Source organism: Psittacula echo, assembly GCF_963264785.1.
Source record: "Psittacula echo genome assembly, chromosome: 10".
NCBI lineage: Eukaryota > Metazoa > Chordata > Aves > Psittaciformes > Psittacidae > Psittacula > Psittacula echo.
In genome coordinates this window covers 21484752-21491949 of record NC_137741.1, presented here as the reverse complement: position 1 = coordinate 21491949, position 7198 = coordinate 21484752, and positions in this window count along the sequence as shown.

The window sequence follows — 7198 nt, the reverse complement described above, 5'->3', positions numbered from 1 at the left end:
GCTTCAGTTACCCGAGACAAGGGCTGTCTGCTGTGACTTGCCACCAGTGCAGAGCTGTCTCCACGTTTTCCTCTCTGTGGATGTGCTGTGTATTAAAGGTGGGCAGCATAGCAAGTGACATGTTCTCTCTCCTTACATAAGTTTCTATGCTGTGCAAGAGGATCGTGTATTTCTTAACTGGGTCTCTTGTGTGGTGACAGGACAGGGGAAATGGCTTTGAACTGATGGGAGGGAGACTGAGATTGGATATTGGGAGGAAGCTCTTCCTTGTGAGGGTGCTGAGGCACAGGGTGCCCAGAGAAGCTGTGGCTGCCCCATCCCTGGCAGTGTTCAAGGCCAGGTTGGACACAGGGGCTTGGAGCAAGCTGCTCCAGTGGAAGGGGTCCCTGCCCATGGCAGGGGTTGGAGCTGGAGGAGCTTTAAGGTCCCTTCCAACACAAACCATTCCAGCATTCTCCTGCAAAGCAAACAGCAGCTGCCAGCCCTGCGTAAGGCAGGGGCAGGGCCAGCAGCTCTCCAGCTACAACCCAAACCCTTGTGTCACTAAACCAGCTTAGCCTAAGACACAGTTTGGCTTTATCCTGGGAAACTCAGTTTTCTGGGAAATACACTGGGAAACGCAGTTTAAAGATCTGTAGATCTTAGAAGGCATCAGCAAGGACTGGAGCTGGCTTTTCCTGCATGATGAGCCTCTCCACATCCCAGAGGCGGATCCATGCATGGTATTTACTGCTTGTGAAGCAGAGTCCTCTTCCCTGTTCAGTTCTGCTGGAGCACTGATCCTGGATGAGAGAAGGGGAAGAGGGGAGGCAGGTACCTGATGAGCAGCAAGGTTTTGACTCCTTGTGTTGGGAGAGGGGGAAACCGAGTCACTTCTGCTACTGAAAACAAACAGGAGGTTTGCCCAATGTGGATCATTTCGTAGTTAGCCCATGTTCTGTAGTGTGTAAGTACAGTCTTCTGCTGAGAACCAAGGCTTGTTTTCCTGAGTGCTCTGTGCATACGTAAGCTCTGGCTGAAGGTACTTGGCAACTCGCAGCGATGCTTAGCAACTTCCCAACTCCTGGAAAAAACCCAAGCCCCGGTGTTTTATAACAGTTCAGCAGGAAAACCCAGGTAGGAATAGCATCAGGAATGAATAATGGGGGAGAGCAGCTCCTTCAGATGCCAGGGTTTGTGTCACTTTGCTCTTTCTGCTCTCAGTTTGCCTTTTAGCTGTGCAGTAATTTGAGCAGCCCTGGTCAGGCTGCAGTCTGGGGCTGGCACAAGCTCATTCCTGGGGTGCTTTGTTTTGTCTTGCTGTCCTGAACCTGTTCTAAACACCTCAACTGTCCTGCTAGGGCTTTGCCTGTCGATGTGTGCAAGCTGAGACCAAGATGCTTTCAGTCCCAACTGTTATGTGCCAAGCTGAATGTGTGGGCACTGCAAATCTATATAGTCTTAATAGCATAATGGCCTGGGTGTTTGCATTTTGGCACCTCAGGGACGGCTTCTCCTTGGTTGATTTGATGATGCTTGCTTGTACCTGAGCTGTTTGTGGTGGTTAGAGCAAGAGCTGGGATGCTGCTGAAGGTCAGGAGCGCTTCCTAAGCCCAAATCATTGTCAGCATTATCCAGTTATGCAGGAGGAGATGGCTGCTGGCTCTGGCAAGGCAAGGCTGGGCTCTGCAGCAGGTCCCCACCACTAGTTTAAATGGTATATCCTTAAAACTCAGGAATTTGTGATGGGAAAAGCTGTTCCTTCACCCTTTTGCCTAAGGGGGTGCCAGCCGGTTGTGACAACTGACCACCCATACCTAAAGTGGATTCCTTAGTGATAGAGGAGGGTCTCACCCTGCCCTGCGATGCTTTGGTGGATGTTAAATCCCTGCCCTGGTCCTCTGCTTCAACCAAGAATCTCTGCCAGTTCTCTTTAACGATACCTGATGTTTCAGTAAGAGTGAATCATCCCATGCTGAAATGCAGACATCTCTCATGGTTACAGACTTCACCCTAGGAATGAGGAGACTGAGGATTTCCAGTCCACCTTGAGGGAAGAAATGTACAGCAGGGTAGTTACAAACGAGACCTGGTTAGTGATCCAGCTGCACGGAGCTCATCCTGATGCTCAGCTTCCCGGAGGTCACATCAGCCTTAGTTACTGAAGTCAATGTGCTCATACACCTGAGACAAGGCCCGTGGTGCTTTCCCCGTGCCTGGAGAAGCCGGGGCAGGCAGCTCTGCTCTCCCTCCATGTCCCAGCTTGCTGCTCTCTCCTGCTCATGCAAATAATTCCTCCCACCTCCATCTCGAAAGCTCTCCTCCTCCCTGCTGCAATGACAGCGCTTCCTGCAAGGGAAGCAATGGCCCTGCACAGCCCACAGCTTTGCTCGCGGCAGCCCTCATCCTCCTCGCAGGCAGCAGCGGTGCCCTGATTCACTGCACGAATCACAGAGGGAGGATTGAAATACCTCCGAGCAGCTCCAGTGCCTCCAGGAAACCTGGAGAGGGGCTTGGGACAAGGGCCCATAGGGACAGGCCAAGGGGAATGGCTTTAACCTGCCCGAGGGGAGACTGAGATGAGCTCTGAGGCAGAACCTGTTCTCTGTGAGGGTGCTGAGGCGCTGGCACAGGGTGCCCAGAGAAGCTGTGGCTGCCCCATCCCTGGCAGTGTTCAAGGCCAGGTTGGACACAGGGGCTTGGAGCAAGCTGCTCCAGTGGAAGGGGTCCCTGCCCGTGGCAGGGGTTGGAGCTGGAGGAGCTTTAAGGTCCCTTCAACCCAAACCAATTTGGGATTCTGTGATTCTCACTTGGTTCCAATCACGTCTCCGTGTGACTTCTCTGCTGTCAGCTGCTCGCTGTCACTGCTGATTCTGCTCCTTCTGCTCCGAGCCAATAAAAACCCAGGGAAGAACTTTTTGGCAAGACCTGAGCTCTGCCTTTGGAGGTTTTATTTTTCCATTGCACTTGGCACTTGCCAAACGTGTGCGGAGAAAGGAGGTGGCAGCAGAGGCAGCACCAGGCGAGCGCTTCACCCTGGACATCCTTCCATGAGGAACACCAGCGCTCCCTGCTCCAGCGCCACAGCTTGGCTGTCAGTGCTGATGTCAGTGTGGTTTCCCAGTGCTGCTCAGGAAGCGCCAAGGGCCTGTGACGCCGTGTTTCCCTGCTGAACCCTTATGGATGCTGCGCAACATCTGGAGCGCCACATCTGTCTGAAGGTATGTCCAAGCGGTGCCATCAGGCAGGTGGGGTGATGGGGCACGTGGTACCCAGCGCTCACCAAGACACAAATCCTTTCGGAGCTTCATTTCTGCACCAAAGTCCCCTTTTGGTGTTAAAAAGCCCCCGGGAGGGGATGGGAAAGTTGATTCTGGAGAGCTCGGATCTCTGAGGATCCCCAGATCGTGGGGATTTAGGCCCAAAAGTAGCAGAATTCCTAAAGATGCACTAAATTTGTGAAAATGCTGCATACTTTTTGCATGGAAGGTCCCTGAGTGCGTGCCTGGAGCCAAGTTCTGCGAGAGCAAAGCTCCCCTTGTTTTTAAGTGTGTCAGAAAAAGGAGGAACCAGCATCACCTTCAGCAAATTGATGGGAAACTCCCATTTCCATTAAAACAACCCCCATGGTGGCTTCTCCTCGGCATTTGGCCCATTTTAGCCCTGATTTTGTATCTTCATCTGCAGGTTCAGGGGTGTTTTCATCTGTTCAAGACGTTGGAAAGCAGAGAATTAACACCGATCCCACTGCTCGGAAGCAGAAGCCTCCAGGAAGCAGAAAGTAGGTCAGGTTGATAAGGATGAGCACAGAGGGACAGCAGGGGCATGGAGGGGAAAAGCAGAGCAGGGGACGAATCACCCCATGGCTGGAAGGAGGAAGGGGCCGTTTGCTGCAGACAGCTGAGATCTTGAAGCCTTTTTCCTTTCCTTATCCCTGAAGGTGCCCGCTGGGATGGAGAGGTGGTTGCAGTTAGCGGCAGGACAGGAAGGGTGAGACCTCAGCCTGGGTTTGGATGGGGACAGCTTGGGAAGTGCTGCGGATAAATTGGATGTGTGCGGATTGCTGAGGCTGGGTAAAGCTCCTGGAGGAGCTGGTCCTGGGAAGCATGGGGGCTTTGCAGGAGGAACGGGAAGGGGGGAGGCTTGAAAGGAACTAGAATGTCTGTGGGAAGGATGGGAGGGGAAAAGCAGGAGGTTACAGACCTCTTGGTCTTATTTAGACCCTGGAAAAGTACCCAGCAGCATCTAAAATGCATCAGAACCTCAGGTTCATCAAGAGCAAAGGGCAGGGGCATGGGGCAGGGCTGGAGCAGGTCTCAGGGTTCCCAAGTAGCCCAAAAGCTCCAGGATCAGGGGTGATGTAGCAGGTCCCTGCAGCGATGCAGGGCAGCACCCAGCTGATGGGGCCTTGTGCTGTGCTCAAGTCACAAGGTTGCAGCGGTGCAGGGAGTTCAGGGCTAAAATCTGATGTGTCTGGTGCCCCCAGAATGGGCTTTTCTGCTTTAAATAGCATCCAGATGGTGCAGGAGGAAACGCTGGGAAAACCAGGAGCAAGCGGAATGGTCCAAGAGGAGCAGCGGGAACCTGGGCCAGGGTTTTCCCTGGGAACAGCACCACTGATTTTGGATGAATCCCAAAGGTTTCGGCAGCCCCATGAGCACGTTTTGCTGCTGTTCCCTGCACTTCGAAGCCCACCCGGAGCCCAGGGGACAGCATCCTACATCAGCAGCCCAGGACATCCCCTCGCCCACAGCACCACCAGGTTTGTGCTGCTGTTTGCAGGGCTGGAACTGGCTCATTAATCACGCAGCTGTAATTGGGCTCCTTGTGCTTTGATTCAAGGGGCTTTGGAGAAACCTTGGCTCTTCCTTTACGGGAGATAATGTAGTGCAGGAAGTCCCAACACACCTCTATGACTGAGGCCATAAGACATCAATAACCTCAACTGAGCCGCTGCTGCTCTCCACAAAGCAGCTGAGATGTGGTTCTGCAGTGGTTTCTCCTCCCGGTTATGAGATGGGATAAACCCAGGAAACTCCAGACCTGACACCAGGTGATAGCACAGTCCTCAGTGCCTGAATAAAAGGGGAAATAAAGCTTATAGCTCTATTTCCATCTGAGCAGCCCTCGTGCTGCCTTCTTGCTTGCTCTGGCAGCAGAACCACCTCAAATTTGGGGTTAGTCTATGCATAGGGAGGTTATAAGAAAGATGGGGACAGACTTCTTAAGTAGGGCCTGTAGGGACAGGCCAAGGGGAATGGCTTTAACCTGCCAGAGGGGAGACTGAGATGAGCTCTCAGGCAGAAGCTCTTCCCTGGGAGGGTGCTGAGGCGCTGGCACAGGGTGCCCAGAGAAGCTGTGGCTGCCCCATCCCTGGCAGTGCTCAAGGCCAGGTTGGACACAGGGGCTTGGAGCAAGCTGCTCCAGTGGAAGGGGTCCCTGCCTGTGGCAGCCTCTCCTTCCCTGCACACTCAGTGCTTCTGCTCCTTGTGCCTCGCTCCTAACTCCTGTGCAGCGCACAGCATCATCCCGAGCATCCAGCCAGCATCACCCCGATGATCCAGCCAGCATCACCCCGATGATCCAGCCAGCATCACCCCGATGATCCAGCCAGCATCACCCCGATGATCCAGCCAGCATCACCCCGATGATCCAGCCAGCATCACCCCGAGCATCCAGCCAGCATCACCCCGATGATCCAGCCAGCATCACCCTGAGCATCCAGCCAGCATCACCCCGATGATCCAGCCAGCATCACCCTGAGCATCCAGCCAGCATCACCCCGAGCATCCAGCCAGCATCACCCCGAGCATCCAGCCAGCATCACCCCGAGCATCCAGCCAGCATCACCCCGAGCATCCAGCCAGCATCACCCCGAGCATCCAGCCAGCATCACCTCGAGCATCCAGCCAGCATCACCCCGAGCATCCAGCCAGCATCACCCCGAGCATCCAGCCAGCATCACCCCGAGCATCCAGCCAGCATCACCCCGAGCATCCAGCCAGCATCACCCCGAGCATCCAGCCAGCATCACCCCGAGCATCCAGCCAGCATCACCCCGAGCATCCAGCCAGCATCACCCCGAGCATCCAGCCAGCATCACCCTGAGCATCCAGCCAGCATCACCTCGAGCATCCAGCCAGCATCTCTCCATGCTGCAGGGACCTCCCAGCCCAAGGGAGTTGCTGCAGCACAAGCAGAATCCACCTCTATGCGCACCCAAATGTGCCCTTTTAGGTCCCACCACCCTCTCTTGGGTGGGGGCCAGCCCTTGGCAAGGAAAGGAAGGAGCAGGCAAGGGTTTGGTATCTTGAAAACATTTTATTTCATCACTATTCCGTGGTAGCATAAATAATACAATGACAGCACATGTAAAGAGGGGGAAGCAGTGGGTGCGGGCACAGGGTGAATTAATGGGGAGGAGAATCCTTCGCACTGGTGGTGCTGGGCAGTTCAGCAACTTGGTTTAGTGAAAATATATATATATATATATCTCTAGATAAACCAGCAGTATTTGGTGTCCTTCCTGTGCTCATCCACAAAACACTGATTGTACAGGCGTGCTGAACGCACCCCGCATGGCTCCATCCCTTGGGTACCATCACCCTCGGGATGAGCTGGGTGACATCTGTCCCCCTCCCCATGGCACTGGCAGTGGACAGGAGGATGATGAGTCCCTCTTTGCAGAGATAGAGGGAGCAGATCCCCTCCGTGTTTGGGAACCCAGCCTCTTGGGGGGTTAAGGACACAGTGCATGTGCATGGATGCACGCACTCATGGGGAGCGACTCCATTGGGCAGGCCGTGACCCTCACCGGCTGCTCCTGCCCAAGCCCGGCTGTGCCACTGCCATGGGAAGGGTCCCCGCATCCCACCCTGCGCTTGTGCCCGAAGCCCTTCCCACCCCTGTTCCAGTTCTGCACCCGCCCTCACACCTTTGCATAGGAAACACACGAACAGCAACGAAGCTTCGCGCTCTCCCCGTGCCGATCCTGCTGATCCCGACGGAGGGGACGCGGCTCCACTACTTACTCCAAGCTGATGGCTCGGGGGCTCACAGGGACCCCCCGGCCGCCCCTCATGCAGTAGCTCTCGGTTAAAGCGGTTTTAGTGCTAGACAGGACGAGGAGGACGTTATTTCCAGTTAGCTTTGCGGGCTCTTGGCAGGTCACTTGGTTGTGGCTCATGTGGTGTGTGAGTGGATACAGCGAGAGTAAAGA